Genomic DNA, 22,031 nt, shown 5'->3' with positions numbered 1-22,031 from the left:
CAACTGGCATTTAATTATCTTAGCTTCATCTAAAATGGAAAGACGATGGTGGCTCCTCTAACCCTACACTTAACACTTGTGACATTCCAACGATGTCCTTACCACACTTCTCGTTCTCAAGCCTTAATGGTCAATACTGCCCTCGGGGCATCAAGTCTGTCGACAGCTAAACAGTGGTGCTTCTCACCATGTCACTTCAAATGGTCTCAACATTCAGCCACAATCCTCATTTGAAGGCTCAAACCAATTCATCATTGGCAACAAACAAGGTTTGCTGGTTTTATCCACAATCCAATACACTTAAAAAAATTCCTCCTCAACCAATTTTTCAACTTCAAATCTTTATTATTGTGTTTTGCCACATTAAAGGGAACAAAAGAAACTGCAATTTAAGATAAAGTTTACTCGTTTCATCCCTTATTGCTTGCATTAATCTTGTTCATGAGCTGGAAAATAAACGTTATGTCCAAATATACATCTATGAATTCACCTGCTATCTGTTTCGGAGATGCATCTCCGAGTTGATTGTTATTATTTTTTAACCGTTTCTTTATTTTGGTTTGTATTAGATATGATGCACTCAGATGTGTTTCATAAAACTGTTGTGAGTAATGATGTAAAATCGAATGAAGTGAATGAAGATGTTAAACTGGATGAGGTGAATGATGACGTTAAATCGAGTGCTAGATCGGTTGATGTCGAGTTATATGTTGGTCAACAATTTAAAAATGAACAACTATTTACTGCTCGTGAAGATATACTTGAATGGGTCCGGATGAAGATCAGAAAATTGGGGTTTGACATTGTAATAGGAAAGTCCGACAATAGTTCTAATAAAAGACAATCATTTGTAACCATGAGATGCGAGAGAAGTGACACATATGTTCCACCGTTTCGAAAGTTGAAACGTAATGGCACTGGATTGAGAAAATGTGAGTGTCTCTTTAAATTGCATTAAATTGCACGGATATCGTAAGGTGGATGATACATGGAAATTTAATGTAATTTTTGGTTTACATAATCATGTTTTGCAAACCAAGCTAGCCGATCATCCCATTGCATGTCGCCTTAAATCGTAAGAGAAGGAAATTGTTTCAGACGTCTTTAATTAGGGTGACGCCGAAAAAACATACCTGCAGATTTGAAACAGAAAAAACTTGAAAGTGTTTATAGATCTTACCCATTCTGTCTCTGTAAACCGAGCTACCCGGTCATTCCATTGTAAAGTCAAGTTGATTTTGTTCACACAGTCTCCAAAATATATTAAGAAAACATTCTGAGATGCAATTCCGAACAAAAATTAGATATAATTGGGGTGTTTCACTCGTTGGCGTTTAATTTTGTGAGAAGTAAGTGTGTCTGAAGATGTATCTCTAAAAATATGAGATATTTTTTACTTTTCGCTAAAAGTTTGAGAGAACCTATGAAGGTGGAAAAAAATTGTCTATTTTTATTTCAATCTTAACCCTAATTTCAACTTTACTTTACAAAATCTATTTCTTGTTCCAACCATAACCAAAGACATGTTATGTGATAACTCTGTTTTCATTAAGTTCCACCCTGATTTTGTCTAGTTAAATCACATGCCACCAGTGAAGTCTTTTTCAAGAGAAATATGGGTTTTTATGGTCTATCAATTTACTATTTTCAATATATTTTAAAATAGTTTTCGATTTTGAATATATTTTTTATAAAAATCATTAAAAATTTCGATTTTGACTATATTTTAATCTTTAATAATGTGTGTTTATATTATAGAATATCAAAAGTAATTCTTTAATTTTTTTAAAAAAATATATATAAAAAAAAACTTATAATATTTTTGAAAAATGGTTATATAAAATTCATTTTGAAAAATAAAATAAAGAATTCATTTTTTCAACAAACATACCTTAAATAATCCTAACATTGTGACGTTCAAAAGCATGTTTTGAATCTCTAATATTACTTTCACTATGATTGCTTGATTTTTGTTCCTACTGTTGTTTGGTACTCTAATCCCCTCGAGTTAGTATATAGTAGGGATGACAAAATGGATGGATTGGATCGTTAATGGATCGATCAAAACAATTCATTAGTCCATTAACAATCCACTAAAACTTTCTTAAAAATATCCAATCCAATCCATCCATTATGAATAAAATTCATCCAATCCATTCATTATCATATTTTTAGTGGATGAATATCCATCCATCCATTTTTTTTCTTCGAAAAATAGAATTTTATTTTGAAAAAATTGTTTTTTAATATTTTTTTTTTTTTTGAAAAAATTGATTTTTTTTTTTTTGAAAAAGATCACTTATTTTTTTGAAAAAAATTAATTTTTTGTATTTTAATGAAAAAAATCGATTTTTTTTTCAAAAAAATAACTTTTTCGAAAATAAAATCAAATTTTAGAATTTTCCAAAAACGACTTTTAAATTTTTGGGAAAATTTGGTTTTTTGTATTTTTCAAAAAAAATCGATTTATTTCGGAAAAAAAATGAATTTTGTATTTAAAAAAAAAATTTAATATTTGAAAAAAACTATTTTTTTAAAGTTAGATAAAATTTTTTTATTAGATTATTAAAATATGTTGGATGGATTAGATCAATTCATGCTTATAAATGGATGGATTTAATCCAATCCATTAACTTAGTTTTTATGTAATGGATGGATTTGATGAATTTTTTAATGGATTGATAGAATGAATTTTGTCTTAATGGATCCAATTGTCACCCATAGTATAGAGTGACTTTTGGGGACCTACTACACGGTCTTTAGTAAAGGTTTCTCTTACTGGATGTCTTCAATCGTTCTACTTGAATATTTTTACTTCAGATAAAATTGGAAGCTTTAACAATCATTCAACAATTCAAACTTCAAATAAAATTGGAAGCTTTAACAATCATTCAACAATTCAAAGTTAGGTTAGAAAATCAATTTCCCTATAAAACCAAAGTCGTCTCATCGCCTTATCTGTGGAACATAAGAGTTCTTTTTAAAAAGTTTTTTATCGTGTTATATATTTTTGTTAAAAGAAATTATGATTTTTTTCATAAAAAACTTAAATTTAAATTTAGTTTGAATACTTATTATAAAATATTATTTTTAATATTTTATCATTTTATTAAAAAAATTAATATCAAAATTAAAACTATTTTGAATAACTTTATATAAAAATTATTTTTGAAGTATAAATTTTTAAAAAAATTGTTATTTCGACTATATTTTGATCTTTATTAATATATATTTATGATATAAAATATCAAAAATAATCTTTTAATTTTAAAGAAACGAATTTAAAAAAACTTATAATACTTTTAAGAATATTTTTATAAAAATTATTTTTAAAAATATAAAAAAAAGTATTTTTTAAAGCTAAACACATAATTAAATTTAGGGGTGTTCATGGATGCGGATCGACCCACGAACCCGCTAACCCGAACTAACTCGACCCATAAATTACTCAAACTCATTCATTTACGGATATATCCAACCCAACCCATAACAACTCATATAATTTTGGTTATGGTATCGGGTTTGAGTTTTGCAACCCGCGAATCCGTTGACCCAATCCATTGATGTAGTTTTAGTAATTTTTTATTATTTTAATTATTATTTTTAATAAAAATATAAAATTAATATTTCACTAATAACCATAATTTTTTCAAAAAAAATTATTTTCCACCAATAATACTACTAAACCAATGAGCTTACGTAATTCAAAATTAAATGTTGTTTCTTATTTTCTTTAGTATCATTTCTAACTTATGTATTTTATGGAAATAATGTGTCTGATTGAATTTTATACTATTATAAAGTGTTATATTGTGTTGATGAATTTTATTAGATATTGTATGATGTGTTTCAATGAATTTGAATGTTATAAATGAGTATGATTGTATTGAGTCATGTTATATTTTTTTTAAACCGACAAAGAGACTCATAAAAATATATTTTTTATTTGAAACACAACCCGTGAACCCAATCCAACCCAACCCATTAATGATTGGGTCGGGTCGAGTCGGTTTTGACAATGAAATTACGGGTTGGACGACGGACCCAACTCATTGAAGTTTGAACGGGTTGGATAACAGATTATGTCAAACCCGATCCAATTCAACTCACGTACACCCCTAACTAAATTAGATCTTGTATTAATTAAATTATATCTCGTATTATTGGCTCAAGCGTAAATATACTCGCTTCCATTCCTTAAAATTTTGACATACCCTATATTAAATTTTTCAAGCAAACACCATGTTGCAACATTCTCAAATGTTTTGGTTGTTCATATTTTCCTCTTCTTAAACCTCACAACAAAAATAAACTTCAACTTATGTGTTAAGAATGTTTCTTCATTTGATACTCCATTTCTCATAGGCAATACATGTGTCTTGTTTCTGATGATCAATTGTATGTCACCTTTAAAGAAATATAAATTTTCTTATAATATCTTATTCCCCTACTTCAAAAAAAGAAAATTTTCCACTTCATTTCACCGTTCATACCTTTAGCATCTCCACCTCTATCAACCTTTTTGGAATATTATGTCAATATTCAAATATATGGAGATGAATTTGAAAAAATTCTTAAGTCAAGTCTCATATTGTGTGTTTGTTGAAAAAAGTATCTTAGTCTCACATTGCTTAGATGAGATATATTTTCTTCCTCACTTCATTATATAAGAAAATTCCTTGTTTCAATCTAAAACACACAAAAAAACCTTATTTTGAGTTTTTCCTTCCTCACTCTCATAACTCTGCGTCTTTTGATTTGTCGAAGCACCAACTTCTCTCCCTTTCTTTCTACTCGTTGAATTTTTCGAGTATTTTCTTGAATTCTCTTTAAATAATTATGTTAATTTCTCCTCGTTTGAGTTGAGAAATTATGAAGTATAATTTTTAGAATCTCTTTAGAGAATTATTCGAATTTCTCTTTGTTTGAGAAATCATTTTGAGTGGTCAAATGACCATTATTGAATTCTCTTTGGAGAATTATTGAAATTTCTCTTGGTTTGAGAAATTATTATGACTGGTCGTTATGTCAGATACTATTAGTGGTATTTATATCATATTCAAATGGTTTTTATACCATCAGAAGGTGTATTTTTAGATCGATTATCTATCACGCAAATAGTAATCATACATTATAAAACTGAGTTGTTTTATCCTAGAGGTGGCGCGGTAGTTTGACTGCTTTGCATAATTTTGGACAGTGTCGCACAACGTCTTAAAGAGAGCGACCTAGTCCACGACTCGAGTCACTAATTTCTTTTGTGGCTAATTTTCAAAACCGTGAATCAATAATTTTAAGACGTTTCGAACTGCCATGACTACAGAAGAAATTAAAGGGGGGAAAGTGGATTTAGATAGAACACTTAATAGTATTTAAGTTGAATATGATATACATATTAAAGCGAACATTTACAGCTCGGAGAAGAAATCACCTTATGAAAAGAGAATGATTATAAAATCATATTTTGAATGGACTCGTAGATGATCTGTGATTATTACAGTAGTTGTAATACTACAAAATAGGTTTGGGATGCTCTGAAAAACAAGTGTGACACGAAGAAGCTAGAGCAAAGGAGTACGCAGGTAGTCGCTATCTCAAGTATCAGGTGGTATAGATGAAATATCTGTGGATACTCAATGTCACGAACTTCAAAAGATTGCTTATGAGATCATCCCAAAGTGTATGTTTTAAATGAAACATTTTAAATTTCCTTTATTATTGACAAATTGTCTCATAGTTTGAAAGTTTTTAAAATTATGCTTTGCTGTAAAATAAAAGAATTTTTAATTGAGAGTCTGATTATTTGCTTGAAGAAGAATCTTAGAAACATGATCAAAGAGAAAAGGTTTTGGTTGTTTCAAACAACAAAAAGAAATTTGGTGTAGTTTTGAAGCCATTTGGTAAACAATTAAAGAATTAGAACCGCAATGTCGTGAACCGAATTAAGAATCAGAACCCTTCAAGGGCCCCAATTACTCCAATTGACAGGTGTCGCAACCCGAAAAATACGGTCTGCGAAAAAAATAACCGGCGAGAAAGAAAATGACAGAAGAGTCGCCACCGTGCGTTATTTATCCCAAAGGAGGGAAAGGAAAAGCTCGAAGTAAACCTGGAGAAAGGAAAGGAAAAGACAAGGTCTCGCAACCAAATCTTGGGTTCGGGAGTCGATTATGCGAAGGGAAGGTATTAGCACCCCTACGCATCCGTAGTACTCTACGGGATCCACTCTTGTTGTTCTTGTCTAAAGGGTGTATGTTTATCTTATGTATTATTTACTAAAAGGGGGGTCAAAGAAAAATGACTCGCACGGATGTCGCATCCACTGCATACGTATCTCATCTGAATATGAGAATCAGAGTCTTCGTAGCTCGGCTACCTAGGGGTTAAGGATAAGTGTGCTCGCTAAGACATCGCGTCTTATGCCTACGTATCTCATCGGGAATGAGAATCAGAGCAAAACGTAGTTCAAACTAACTACGGGAATAAGGGTCTCGATTGCAACTAGGGCAAGAGAAAGGGAATGTCTCGATCGCAACGAGGGCGAGAGAAAGGATCGCAACGAGGGCGAAAGAAAACAAGGATTAGTTGTTAGTTGTTAGTCAAACTCGGCAAGACATCGCATCTTGTGCCTACGTATCTCATCTGAACATGAGAATCAGAGTTGCCGTAGTTCGGCTCACGCACGCCAAACAAAACAAGACACCTACACACAAAAAGGTGGCAAACATGGAGCCCGACTGCCAATCACTGGACTTACATCAGCATCCGAACCAAAACACACACAAAAGGGCAAACGTGGAGCCTGACTGCCAATCACTGGACTTACATCAGCATCCGAACCGAAACACGCACAAAAAGAAAAAAGAAAGGTGCCCGGAGTGGTCTCGCACGACCACCTGCCTACATACCTCGTCTGGAACAAGGATCAGGGCGATGTAGTTCCCCTACATAGGGGTTGCCATCTGAATATGGACTTAGAGAAGGAGGACACCAGTTGTGTCAAAAGAGAGTGGGCAATGTGTTCACGCCTTAGCAGTAGGTGTCGCAGCTCGCTGAATCGAGTCTTAGGCAGTTACCTCTTTGCAATGGAACGGACTACATGCCACAAGATCGGAGACGCTCAGAAAGGTCTAGAAGAAATGGGGAAGCTCTGCCCTAGAGTTGTCATGCAATATGTACTTAAGTGTTAGGATTTACAAATGGGAATATCTACCTAATGTTAGCATGCAAAGAAAATGGGAATTCTACCTATGTTATCATACAAAGGGTTCTATCTAATGGGTGCTACCTAATCGGAACAAGAATCGACGAATGGAGCAAGGAGAAGTGTTAGGGATAAAGGTAGATGGCGATGCATGAAGCAATCGACTTACAAGGTTGATGGCGATGCATAAAGCAATCGACTTACAAAAGGGTGGAGGAATACGTGCTGGTTCTGTTAGATTTTGAAAAATGATTACTCGACGTTGGATCGAGGTTTTGATCTTGTTTTGAAATGGTTATCGAATGTTCATTTTAATTCTTGTATTAACAGGTGAATAAAGAATGAAAGAATAAATATTATACATTTCATGGGAGAGGGATACATTTGTTATGAATGGGGATTGACATGGCAATCAAACAATATAAGTATATGCCTCATACACCATACAAGTAGGCCACAGTTAATCACACAAGTAAAATATTTAAACAAACATGTGATCAAATCAAATAATCAAAGAAAAGAAATGAATGAGCATTAAACAACGTGTAAGTGTAAGGGAACCAGCTCATTGTAAGAAAGCCCAAGAGTAAGCTATGTGAGGTTGATGGCGATGCTTAAAAAGCAATCGACTTACAAGGGTGTAAAAAATGGGCTCGATATTAAATCGAGAAAAGTATGATTTTTATAGTTTGTAAAAATGGTTTTTGAACTAAATTCAAATACAATAACTATGCATTATTAACAAATGAAATTATAATAAGCATAAAAAGAGATATTAACAAAATACTAAAAGAATAATAAAAAAATGCTAAAGAAAAATAAAATCAAATACAAAGCAAAAGGTGTCACACATGAGTATCGAACCCTCTCCACTTAATATTATGCAACTAAACTCTCTCCACTAGGCCACTCAACAATATCTGCTATTAAGATACTACCCAAAATATATGAACTGGAATAAAAGTTTAAAATAAAACGAAACAAAGATTTCATGGTTTTTATATTATTTCTGTAAAAAAGACAAATTTAATTTTTTTTAAAAAAATAATTAATTAATTAAAAAAAAAAAAAAACAGAAAGGAAATGGAGAGTGAAGGCATAGAAGCTCGTCTTCTCCAATCTCCCAGCACGCTCCTCTCTCTGGAGACATTCATCTCCCTCCACACTCGAAACAGAGACAAACTCAAAGAGAAAACCAATACCCCTAACCTAGACTAAAATGACCAACATTCGTCTCATCCTATCATCTCCTTCACAACGAAACCGAAACGCAACGACAACAACGACTAAGAAAAAACGCTGAACCTTTCCTAGAGCAAAAATCAAAAGATGCAAACAAAAGGTCACATGTTATGAGGATGTCGAGAGAAATGTGATGATTACCTCCTCAAAACGAAGCTCGGCGCGGTTATGATAGTGGTGCGAAGAACTGGTGCGCTCTCTTCAGGTAACTTCCTTCACCGTCGAATCCGATCCTAGGGTTTCTCTCGCTTCTGCCTTTTTGCAATCTTGTATTGAAAAAGTTATTTTTAGGGTTTTTGATTCAATTCCGCCTCCAGGGTTTTGTTGTGCTCTCCCTTCTCTTACTGATTTGCTCTCTATTTATCCTCTGTAAATTAGGGTTTGGGATTTGGTCTGTGCTGTTCAAAAGGAGTAAATCTGCAAAGCAATTTGGATGCTCAGAAATTGGAGTAGTCCCTCTGATGTATGGATTCGAGACAGGTAATCTGAGCATGTGCTTTCCCCTTTGTTTTTGTCTCTATGCCAAATTGGGATATTTCTGAAATCTAAAGCTTTACTGGCTATTATGTGTTACTGCAGTGAATTTCTTGTAACTTCCAGCTAATTCAATTGTGTTACTGCAGTGAATTTCTATTGCTCCAGGTTGACGTTGGCTTGAAATCTTTGATTGTGTTGTCCTTGAGATATCAATCTCTGTCAGTTCATTCCCTCTCGTTGTAACAAACTCAACAACAGCTTGAATGGCTCCTTCAGCAGACTGCTTGATCTTATCACATATAGCTACTGAGCAACCTTAAAGCATAGCAACCAGCTCATCCTTTGTCAACAGAATGCAGAGGGAAGAAATGATCCTGTTGAAACTTCTGATGGATCAATAGAGGTATCATTTCTCAGCATAGCTATCACATCTTCAAGAGAAGACAAAGTACGGTATGACAATTCTATGTTTTCAGCAGATATAGACAAACCAGGAGGCTTTGGAAGAGAAAGAGAAATACTGAAGAGTTGATCAAGAATTTGTGCTGGTATCATGGTGTCACTTTCTCCATTTTGGGCTCATGTGCAATTGAGTGTTTTGATGTTAGCTTGGAAATGTTAAATGTGGAACTTCACAAGTGAGCATTGGCTTTGAAAACTTGGTTAACAAATTAGCTTAGGTTATGTTATGTCATCGGTGATGGTTATTATGCATTGATTAATGACAGGTTTTGGTGTTTTAAATTGGTACATGTCAAGAAGGAACATTGCAGTAGGCTGGTTTTGGCTTTGGTCAAAGGACAACTGCAGTAGGCTTATGGCTAGATACTTGGTTGATTGTGTAAAGCTCATGTTGGTTTGTTGGCTTGTGATGTTGTTGTCTTGACTGTTGCAGGATGCAGGACCAGTGTGTTGCCAATTGCATCTTTCTACACCAGTTTGCAGGGTAACCTTCATAAATCACTTCCAAACTCCTGCATCATGGTCTTGTGACCCTGTTATGGTTTTGACTTGGTTGTCTGCAGGTTTATGGCTAATGCAATGGATGCTCAACATGGTAGCAAGTCATGCAAATTCACTGCTTTGATGTGGTCTTATTTTGGATCATTACAGCATGATGTGGTGATGCATAGTGTACAAGATACCAATGTTTTGATGGACTGCAAGGCCATGATGTAGGTTTGTTGTCGTCTTGCATTTCGGCCATGGCTTGCATAGGTGCATAGGATGCTCTGACCTGTCCTTGTTCTGCAGGTATAGCTTATCTTAGCATAACCTCGTGTAACATGGTTGTTGGTTGTACACATTTTGGGAGATTGGGTATGCTGGAAGTTTGGTATGCGTTGTTGTGTAGAGGATGCAGTGAGTATTATCCGGTATGCTCATGTTAGTTTCCTAACTTGGTTTGAAAAGTATGTTGCAGGTTGTTATGTGCTGCTATGCTGCAAGTGCACATTCATTGGCGTGGTTGTCTTGGTGATGCAACATGAGAAGAATGACCACTATATGCCTGCAAGGAAAAGCTTGGATCTGCAGCATCCCAAAGTCGCACCGTTGTATCAAACGAAGATGTTGCCAGCTGAGTTGAATTTGGTCTGAAGCGAACATCAGTAATAATAACAGTGTGTTCCTCTGGTGTGCTCTGTGTTTGCAGTGTCTCCATGTTCCATAAAACAACTTTCTTGTCATGTCCAGCACTGGCTAATAATTTCCCATCTGAGGAGAAATGACAACAAACAACTTTTCCATTGCTCTTGCGTACAGAACCAACTTCATTGAAGGAAAAGCCTTTTGAAGCGTCTGTAGCCTGCTCGGAAGGATTCCGTTTCAATGTCTCGAATAAGTCCTTTCCATCACCATCATCTTGTGAGAGAAATGATTCCACATTATCATCTAAGGAGCCAACATCTCCAAAAGGTTCCAGGTCATCCAGCTGGTTTGTAGAAGATGCAAGACCGCCTGCTCCTTCAGTACCAAACATCATCATACCTTTGAATACACCAGTAACATTTTGCAAGTTACCTGCCATAGCAACTCCGTCACCAGGAGTATGAGTAGATGGAGTAGATGGTTGAGAAATAGAAAGGCCAAGTGTATTTCCTGTGCCAGTACTATTGGTAGCTCCCGATGATGTAGCCCCTTTCCTTTTTTCGGTTATTCTGACCCAGTTGTTACGGGTGTAAAGGATCCTGCTGTTGCTGGGAGATGGATTGTTGTATCTGTGGCATTTGGTTGGCTTTTGTAGTTGGACAACCAAGATTACATGCCAGCAAACTTGGATCATGAAGCATCATGTATGATTTTCCAATCCAATATCAAAATGGGATATGGAATATTATGGATTGTGCTGGCATTTCCTGTTGTTCATCGTGCAGGCCATGGTTGGGATGGACAAGCAAACGTGAGCAATGTTACCAACAGGTCAAAATACTTGAAAATGAAGAAACCACTCAAAAGCATATCAAATCAAAACCTTTGGATGATGTGTCAAGGCCAAATGGATTAGATCAGGGTTTTAAGGGTCAAAAATGGGGAGGTTGACTTTGGTCAAAGTTGACCAAAAAGTCAACCGTTGACCAAAGTCAACAATTGGTCAAAAATGCATTTTTTTTGTATTTCTTTGTAAATGGAAAATGAATTATTGGTTAGGGTGAAATTTAGGGTTTAAAGAATTTGGGTTGACTTTGGTCAAAGTTGACCAAAAAGTCAACTGTTGACCAAAGTCAACAGTTGGTCAAAAATGCCAAAATTCGTATTTTCTTATATGGAATCAATTGTAATGGTTTAAAATGACATGAAATAAATTGAAATGGATTAACAAATGGTTTGAAGTAGGTTTCACAATTGGTTTAATCATAACTTGAATGTTTGACTCTTGAAAAGAAAATAACTTGACTGATAATGTGTATGAACAAGACCATGAAATAAGACCATAAGGTTATAGTATCCATGAACCAATAACGTGACTGGCAAGTGGTTAGAAACATAAGAAACTTGGTTGTTCAGATGACCCAGACCATAGATATATCCACAATCACAACACCATGACTTTTGATCAAAAACAATCCTCACCAAAGTAAGGTTAGGCCATGCATGCCAAACAAACATAAAAAATTCAGGAGCAAAATCGGGGTATGACAGTTGCCCCTATTTAAGCGTCTTCAACTAGAGAATATGAAGCAGGATGTTCTTCACATGATCGTAGTGGGAGATGGTTAAATACTAAGAAGACCCGGATTTTGATCATGAATCCCTATCAAACAATGCCTGTCAGCATCGTCAAAGAAGCAATCTCGAAAGAAGAATCCGTCTGGTACGGTGAAAATCGGCCTGAGTACCGAAACAGAAAGTTGACCTGGATACCAAAATAAATGGTAACACAGGAATACCCATGGCCTGAACGCCACACATTAGTCTGAACACTAAGCATTGGAATATGAGAGTATCAATGTTGGTCCGATCACCGGAAATCTGGTCTGAACTCCACTTCGATCTGGAGATCGGAAACTAGATTGAATGCCACTTCGGTCTGGATACCGGGAACTGGCCTGGACGCCACTTCGGTCTGGATACCGGGAAAACTGGCCTGGAATGCCACTTCGGTCTGGATACCGGGAACACTGGCCTGAATGCCACAAGTTCTTCGTCCTGACTGTTGAGAACTTCTTCGATCTGGAAATCGGAAACTGGCCTGAATGCCACTTCGGTCTGGATACCGGGAACTGGCCTAAATGCCACTTCGGTCTGGATACCGGGAACTGGCCTGGAATGCCACTTCGGTCTGGATACCGGGAAAACTGGCCTGGACGCCACTTCGGTCTGGATACCGGGAACTGGCCTGGAATGCCACTTCGGTCTGGATACCGGGAAAACTGGCCTGAATGCCACTTCGGTCTGGATACCGGGAAAACTGGTATGAACACCACAAGTTCTTCGTCCTGACTGTTGAGAACTTCTTCGATCTGGAAATCGGACACTGGCCTGAATGCCACTTCGGTCTGGATACCGGGAACTGGCCTGAATGCCACTTCGGTCTGGATACCGGGAACTGGCCTGGAATGCCACTTCGGTCTGGATACCGGGAAAACTGGCCTGAACACCACAAGTTCTTCGTCCTGATTGTTGAGAACTTCTTCGATCTGGAAATCGGAAACTGGCCTGAATGCCACTTCGGTCTGGATACCGGGAACTGGCCTGGACGCCACTTCGGTCTGGATACCGGGAACTGGCCTGGACGCCACTTCGGTCTGGATACCGGGAGAACTTCATGTCTATCATCATCGGCGAAGATAACAAAACAGTGATACGTGAGTCGGCACGCATGCCAAAGACCTATGCTGGGGATAACAATCGAAAGATTGACCAAAGAGTGCATGAGATATATTATCTATAGCCGTCAAAACGTAGATAATACACTCGCATGGAAGATTATCCATAACCGGGTTGTAGGTTGTTAAATGGATAAACGGCCGAAAAGAAAGGCAACGGGGTACCAGACTAGGTATGCAAAAGATGACCAATCAAAAGAGGATAAAGTTGCTTACTCGGAGCAAATACCCAAAAGAAAGGGGAAGACCCACTGGGGACAATACTGCTTGATCAGGGCAAGTATCCAAAGGGGACAAGACTATCAATACCACAAAGAGGGAATTACATCTACCGGTTAGTAGGCAGAAAACCACGGAAAAGTAACCAGTCATCGATAGGATGAGCACACAGGGTTAACTCCACCAAGGGGATGAAAGTGGGATTTTACAGCTACCAGTTAATAGGTAGAAAACCACAAAGATAGGACTTACAACTACCGGTTTGTAGGTAGAAGCCAACAAACATCATGAACCACAAAGGTTACCTCTGCTAGGGGGTGAAAGTGGGATTTTACAACTACCAGCTTGTAGGTAGAAAACCACAAAGATAGGACTTACAACTACCGGTTCGTTGGTAGAAGCCAAAAATTCCGCTGAGGATGAGATGAACGAGTGCCGGTTAGTGAGCAACCATTCATTTATGCCCCAGAGAAGTACAAGAGACAGCGAACAAGAAACCAATTTAGAATCGATCCAAGAAGGCAGACTGAAACAGGACTCATCCTAATGAGGAAAGAACTCAATAGGGAAAACCCATCCCGTTAGGGAGGGAACAGAAACAACCGTCATCCACGAGGATGTAACTCAGTGGGGAGCGCGGAAGGAAATGGTAGACACTTTCTGCTTAAGGGGTAGACTCTACATGGAGAGATCAGACACACCCACTGCTGCTAAGGGAATGGACCCAAGCTTGCAAGATGCTGCCAACTTCAGGGAGTAACACTGCTGGGGATACCTGCTCAACTAAGGAGTCACTTGTTGGGAAAACACCAACTTCTCAACCATGCTGATGAACCCAATTCTGAAGCCGATCCAATGGCGCGATGCTAAACTCTTTCCAACAACCCAATCTCGGCTGGTCAACACGGCCTAGGGCTAATGGACATGTTTGCAATGTTGATGCATGAGTTTTTTTTGTTTTACACAATGCCCCATGATCATGGAAATGCTATGCACTAATGATGCAATATGTTATGCTTATCTAAATGATGAATGCATAAACACACGTCTCCTCCAGAGACAACACCGGGGAACTCCAGGAACTGTGCTGAGGATCTTATAACCACGTCAACTTCCACCCTGCTGGGGAGATGGTCCGCCACACAGTCTTCTAGCAATGACGAAATACCGAGATTCTGACTGGGGAGAGAACGACACTGAAAACCTGTTGTTGGGGAAAGTGATAGTGGTTCTGGCAACCATAATCTATGAGAGATGACTCAGCAGGGGGGACCAAACACCGATACGGTACCGAGGTTATGCTTCCAGGAAAGAGACTATCGATCTGGGATTGAAATCTTCGATCTGGCATCGAAACTCTGGGGAGCAGCTGCTTCTGCTGGGAAGATACAATCTGGTACTGTCAACTCTGCTGGGGAGTGTATGTCCTGAAACAAACGCTTGGGGAGTACAGTAGTGAGAACCTGCTGGGAATCTTAAGGAAATGCCCCGAGTGTACCTGTTCTGAATAGATGGTTCAGAGTACTTAAAATTTACAGCAATTTAAAATGTTCATTGTGCATGTACCTGTAAAGCCCTTATGTTTCATGATGCAATGTTTATCAAAAATTCGGACGTCATTTTTGCAAACAAAACAGTAAAACGAAAATGAACACAGAGATGTACTGAATAACATGATTTTATTGATTGAATGGCCTTTGAATAGGCATTTACATCAAGAAGCAATCCCTGGAAAGAGGTAATCGCACAGAAGATAAAAACAGAAATTAATCTAATGGCAATGTGAAATGGATTTCTATTGGGTTCCAATTCTGCTATGACCCGCTCGTCTTCAAGATCTTCCAGATGATCAGCCTTCTGAAAAGGTGATTAGATTGTTTTCTTCCTTTTGAAAGTTTCCAGTCATCGACACAAGATGAGATTCAGAACTAACTCAGAACGCAGTCATTCGCTTAATCCCTAACTTTTGCCTGGATCGCCCTTTCGGGTTTTCAATCCACCGGGATACCCATTTTTGCCTAAGTTGCCTTTTCAGGTTTTCAACTTACCGGGTGTACGATATTTTCATTTTTAATCCCTAATTTTTGCCCGAACCTTTTCATTTTCTTGGTTCGTCGGGATGCCCATTTTTTGCCTGGACTATTCTTTTTACTGTCCAGCGGGTCTATTTTATGCGAAGTATTTTTTAACTGCGTCTGAGTTCACCGGGGAAGTAAAGTCTTCACCATCCATCGTTGCAAGCATTAAGGCCCCTCCATCAAAAACCTTGGTGACAACATAAGGTCCCTCATAGTTAGGAGTCCACTTGCCCCTGTGATCTGTCTGAGGAGGAAGGATCCTTTTCAACACTAAATCTCCGACTTGGAAACAACGAGGACGCACTTTCTGATCAAAGGCTCTCTTCATCCGACTCTGATACAACTGCCCATGACAAATGGCTGCCATTCGCTTCCCTTCGATAAGACTCAACTCGTTGAACCTTGTTCGAATCCATTCAGCTTCATCTAACTTGACATCCAACAGGACTCTTAGAGAAGGAATCTCCACTTCAACAGGTAGAACTGCTTCCATACCATACACAAGGGAGTAAGGGGTCGCCCCGGTCGACGTACGTACTGAAGTGCGGTACCCATGCAAGGCGAAGGGTAGCATCTCGTGCCAATCTCTGTACGTAACGACCATCTTCTGCACAATCTTCTTTATGTTCTTATTTGCCGCCTCAACAGCACCATTCATCTTAGGACGATAGGGGGAAGAGTTGTGATGCTGAATGTTGAAGTTCTGGCACAACTCCTTCATCATTTTGTTATTGAGATTGGAACCATTATCAGTAATGATTCTCTCGGGAATCCCATAGCGACAAATGATTTCCTTCTTGATGAAACGGGCAACCACATGTCTGGTGACATTCGCGAATGATGCTGCTTCGACCCACTTGGTGAAATAGTCGATGGCGACAAGGATGAAGCGATGCCCATTGGAAGCAGTCGGCTCAATCTTTCCAATCATGTCAATGCCCCACATAGCAAACGGCCACGGCGAAGACATCACATTCAGAGGATTCGGCGGTACATGCACCTTATCAGCATAAATCTGGCATTTATGGCACTTCCGAGCATACTTGAAACAATCTGATTCCTTGGTCATCCAATAATAACCCGCCCTCAACAATTTCTTAGCCATTGCATGTCCACCGGCATGAGTACCGAAGGAACCTTCATGAACTTCCTGCATTAACATGTCCGCCTCGTGTCTGTCCACGCATCTGAGCAAAACCATGTCGAAGTTCCTCTTATACAACACATCGTCTTTGTTCAAGAAGAAACTGCCTGCCAATCTTCTCAAAGTCTTTCTGTCATTGTTGGATGCCCCTACAGGGTACTCTTGATTCTTCAGAAAGCATTTGATGTCGTGATACCAGGGCTTGTCATCGACTACCAGTTCGGCAGCAAACACATACGCGGCCCTATCAAGGCGCATAACATCGATCCTAGGAGCATGATTCCACCGAACCACCTTGATCATGGAGGATAGAGTAGCAAGAGCATCTGCCATCTGGTTCTCGTCACGAGGTATATGATACAGCTTTACTGTTGTGAAGAAAGTCAACAGTCTTCTCGTGTAATCTCTGTAGGGGACCAGAGTAGGCTGGAGAGTATTCCAATCACCATTCACTTGATTGATCACTAGAGCTGAATCTCCAAAGATGTCCAGAGTCTTGATTCTCATATCAATGGCTTGCTCAATTCCCAAGATACAAGCCTCGTACTCAGCTTCATTATTGGTGCACTCGAAAGTCAGACGAGCGGTGAAAGGCATGTGGGCACCTTTCGGAGTTGTAATGACAACACCAATTCCACTTCCTCTGGCATTGACGGCCCCATCAAACGTTAAAGTCCACTTTTCATCTGGATCAGGTCCCTCCCCAACAACTGGCTCTTCACAGTCTTTCATCTTGAGGAACATGATGTCTTCATCTGGAAAATCAAACTTCATTGGCTCGTAGTCTTCAATCGGTTGTTGAGCAAGATAGTCTGACAGAATACTCCCCTTGATGGCTTTTTGGGATGTATACTGGATATCATACTCTGTCAGTACCATTTGCCAACGAGCAACTCTTCCGGTGAGAGCTGGCTTCTCGAATATATACTTGACTGGATCCATCTTGGAGATCAGTAAGGTTGTGTGAGTCAGCATGTATTGTCTCAATCGCTTAGCAGCCCATGCAAGTGCACAACATGTCTTTTCGAGCATTGAGTATCTCGACTCGCAGTCTGTGAATTTTTTACTCAGGTAGTAGATGGCATGCTCCTTTCTACCTGTCTCGTCGTGTTGACCGAGAACACAACCCATGGAATTGTCGAGTACCGTCAAGTACATAATCAGCGGCCTTCCTGGGACTGGAGGCATAAGGATAGGGGGACTCTGCAAATACTCTTTTATCTTTTCAAAAGCCCTTTGACAATCGTCATTCCACCTGATAGCCTGATCTTTCCTCAGCAATTTGAAAATTGGCTCACACGTGGCTGTTAGGTGAGAGATGAACCTTGCAATGTAGTTCAACCTCCCTAAGAAACCACGGACTTGCTTTTCTGTTCTTGGCTCAGGCATTTCCTGTATCGCTTTCACTTTGTCAGGATCCACCTCAATCCCTTTTCCACTAACAATAAAACCCAGCAATTTTCCAGATCTCACCCCGAAAGTGCACTTGTTCGGATTAAGCCTCAGCTTGAATTTCCTTAAACGCTCAAACAGCTTCTGCAGATTCGCCAGATGTTCTTCTTCTGTCTCAGATTTGGCAATCATATCGTCCACATAAACCTCGATTTCATGATGAATCATATCATGGAATAGAGTCACCATAGCTCGTTGATATGTTGCCCCAGCGTTTTTCAGACCAAACGGCATCACCTTGTAGCAGAAGGTGTCCCACGGGGTTATGAAAGTTGTCTTCTCCATGTCTTCTGGTGCCATCTTGATTTGGTTATAGCCAGAAAAGCCGTCCATGAAGGAGAATACCGAGAACTGAGCCGTGTTATCCACCAAAACGTCGATGTGAGGTAATGGGAAATCATCTTTTGGACTGGCTCTGTTCAGATCCCGGTAGTCGACACACATCCGTACCTTTCCATCCTTCTTAGGTACTGGAACAATATTTGCGACCCATGGCGGATAATTGGTAACCGCTAGGAACCCTGCATCCAACTGTTTCTGCACTTCTTCCTTTATCTTGACAGCCATCTCTGGTCTTGTTCTTCTGAGCTTCTGCTTGACCGGAGGACAACCCTCTTTGAGAGGTAAACGGTGTACCACGATGTCTGTGTCAAGCCCTGGCATATCCTGATAAGACCAAGCGAAGACGTCAACATACTCTTGCAATAGTTCAATCAACCCTTTCTTCACATCATCTTCCAAAGCAGCCCCTATCTTGATTTCTTTCTTGACGTCCTCGGTGCCAAGATTAATCACTTCAGTAGACTCTTGATGCGGTTGAATGACCCTTTCCTCCTGTTTTAGCAGCCTGGCAAGTTCTTCAGGGAGTTCACAGTCTTCATCAACCTCTTCTTCAGCTTGGAAGATTGGATTTTCGAAGTCGAAGCGAGCCATCGCAGAACTGTTATCAATAGGATCCGGTGATGTGCATCTGCATGAGTGATGGTATGTGCTTATGAGTGTGAACAGTGAGTGAAAACTAAACAAAACATTGCCAAATATTATTTGATTTTTTTTTAATTTTTTGAAAACTGTAAAAATAGAAAGACAATGAACGAAATATTTGAATGCAAAAGACGTCCTTCATTTATGATAATCAATGCAAGTGTCACATAGATGAGCCCTACAATGAGTCATTACGCCCAGGGCGGAACGTAAGACTTGGACATGCATGAATAAACAAAGAAAAATTACTCCTCTAGAAGAGTGACTTGGACAATTTCCTCGGAAGACCAATTGTTGATGACTTCACCCGGGATCCTCGGACGCACCCAATTGTCGATGTCGCAATCACTATCCCCATCTTCATCGTTGATCGCCGAGATCTGGCCATATTGGATGACGCCAGCACTGGAGAAAGTAATCGGCCCCTGACGAGTCTGAAGTGCTGAAGTTGTAGAAGTCAGCGCTGGTTGATACCCAATCCCGAACTTGTCGTCTTTCATCGGTAACTCCAACAGACGTCCCCAACCGGGAGCAACACCTGAATCCACCAAGGCTTGCGCCTGCTTGAAAGATGAGATAGAGGCACCTGCTTTAAACTCTTCTAACGGAGCTGCATCCTTGATCTGAACTGACTCAAAGGCCTGACAGAGAGTCTCTTGAATTTCACCTTCTACCTCTATATACTTGAAGGTAGACAGGTTACTTACCAGTATGTCCTCCTCACCACAGACGGTGACAATTCTTCCATTGACTGGGAACTTGATCTTCTGATGTAGTGTTGAGGAGACTGCCCCAGCATTGTGGATCCAAGGACGACCCAGAAGGCAACTGTACGAGGGACTGATATCCATCACATAGAATATGGTGTTGAAGGTTTGTGATCCAATCTGAATTGGCAATTCTACCTCTCCAAACACCGACCTCTTAGAACCATCGAAGGCTCTCACCATGAGATCAGAAGGCTTCAAGACCAAACCTTCTACTTCCAACCTTGACAGGGCTCTCTTGGGTAGCACATTGAGAAAGGAACCTGTATCCACCAGAACATGAGATAACACGGTGTCTTTGCATTCCATTGAGATATGCAAAGCCTTGTTATGATTGCGTCCAGCTGGTGTTAAGTCAGAATCAGTAAAGCCCAACCCGTTGCTTGCATGAACATTTGCAATGATCCCTTCTAGTTGGTTTACTGAGATCTCCTGAGGCACATATGCAGCATTAAGGACCTTCAGAAGTGCCTCCCTGTGTGCCTCTGAACACAACAGGAGTGAGAGAATGGATATCTTAGACGGCGTCTGAATCAACTGATCGACTACCTTGTAATCGCTTTTCTTTATGATTCTCAGAAGCTCGTCCACATCCTTCGCAAAAGTGGGCTCAGAGCCGGCTTGGGGTGCAGAGGTACCCTCATTTACAACTTGCTTGCCCTTGGCTTTCGCCGCAGCATCAACATTATCATCTTGGGTAACCGGTGGTGAGAACAGTCTGCCACTCCTGGTGAATCGCCCGATTCCACCAACATTATCCACTGCGGGACCTTCAACTTCGAGTTCAGACTTTCGACCCTCTTCTACCTTCAAAGGTCGTTCCACCCCATGATCGTGTGTGTATACACTCCCCCCATAATGCCACGGAATGGCCCTTTCACTTGTGAAAGGTAAAGGACCAGGGGTTGTGATTGTCATGGCGGCCGGTGGCACTGGTTGCGCTTCTGGCACACTGATCTGATTAGTCGGGTAGAAGATGGTGATGGTAGCAACATCATAGTCATACTCGGGAATCTCATTCATTGAAACAAAAACATCCGGAACACCGGAATCAAGTTCAGTTACATCAAAATCAGACACATTGTTTGGTATATCATCAACAACATTTGGAAAATCAAATACATCAATGGGAAATACACAATCAGCAGGAACAACATCTGTGAATTCTTCAACAGCGTCTTCAAACACCTCTTCAACTACCCCTTCAGTAAATTCTTTGACAGACAAGTCTTCAACTTGGAGGGTACCATTGTCAAGCAAGACCTGGATACCCTGTTGCAGCTTCAAGCAACCCTTCCCCTGCGTAGCGCAATCCAAACAATCTTTCCCACAACCGGGGAAAACATCGGCCTTCAGCAAGCATTCCTTAATTTCCAACAACGGAGTCTTCAACTTCCACACATCCTTAACGAACTTGGCTTCCTCTTCCAGCATATTCACGTTTGCACCACCATGTTGTGGCATGGGATTGTTGACGACATTTGGAGCCGGTGCAAGGCTGATAGCCTTTGAATCAATGAGGTTCTGAACTACGTGCTTAAAAGCTTTGCAGTTCTCAATGTTGTGGCCAGGTGCCCCAGAGTGGAAGCTACACCTAGCGTTGGCATCGTATCCCACCGGAAGTCTACCAACAGGAGGGGCCAGAGTGCGTAGCTGCACCAGTTGTAGCTGTTGAAGATTGGCAAGCAGTTGAGCGCACGACATTGGAAGAGTGTCGAAACGCCGGTCCATCATCCTCTGCCTCTGTTGATAGGTGGGTCTATTACCTGGTTGTTGTTGTTGTTGATACTGAGCTTGCTGACGTTGTGGTTGCTGTTGTTGGTATTGATTCTGTTGACGCTGTGGTTGTTGTTGTTGTTGTAGTGGTGCTGCAGCCGGAATAGTCACAGCCGCAACATACGGTTGCTGATGATAGTTTTGAAAATTATTCCTCCTGTTTTGATATGAAGACGCTGAATTCACACCCCCTTCCCTCTGCTTCTGTCCTCCCATAAATGGCTTCTTTACTCCTGATGAAGATCCACCTCCATTGTAGCTCTTGTAGGTCTTCAGGTAATTCTCTACCCTCTCTCCGGTAGCGACCACATCAGCGAAGTTGGAGGCATTGCAACCCACCAGACGCTCCAGATAAGGTCC

The sequence above is a fragment of the Lathyrus oleraceus genome, chromosome 4 (genome assembly GCF_024323335.1).
Source record: "Lathyrus oleraceus cultivar Zhongwan6 chromosome 4, CAAS_Psat_ZW6_1.0, whole genome shotgun sequence".
Classification (NCBI taxonomy): Eukaryota; Viridiplantae; Streptophyta; class Magnoliopsida; order Fabales; family Fabaceae; genus Lathyrus; species Lathyrus oleraceus.
This window is presented reverse-complemented; position numbering follows the sequence as displayed.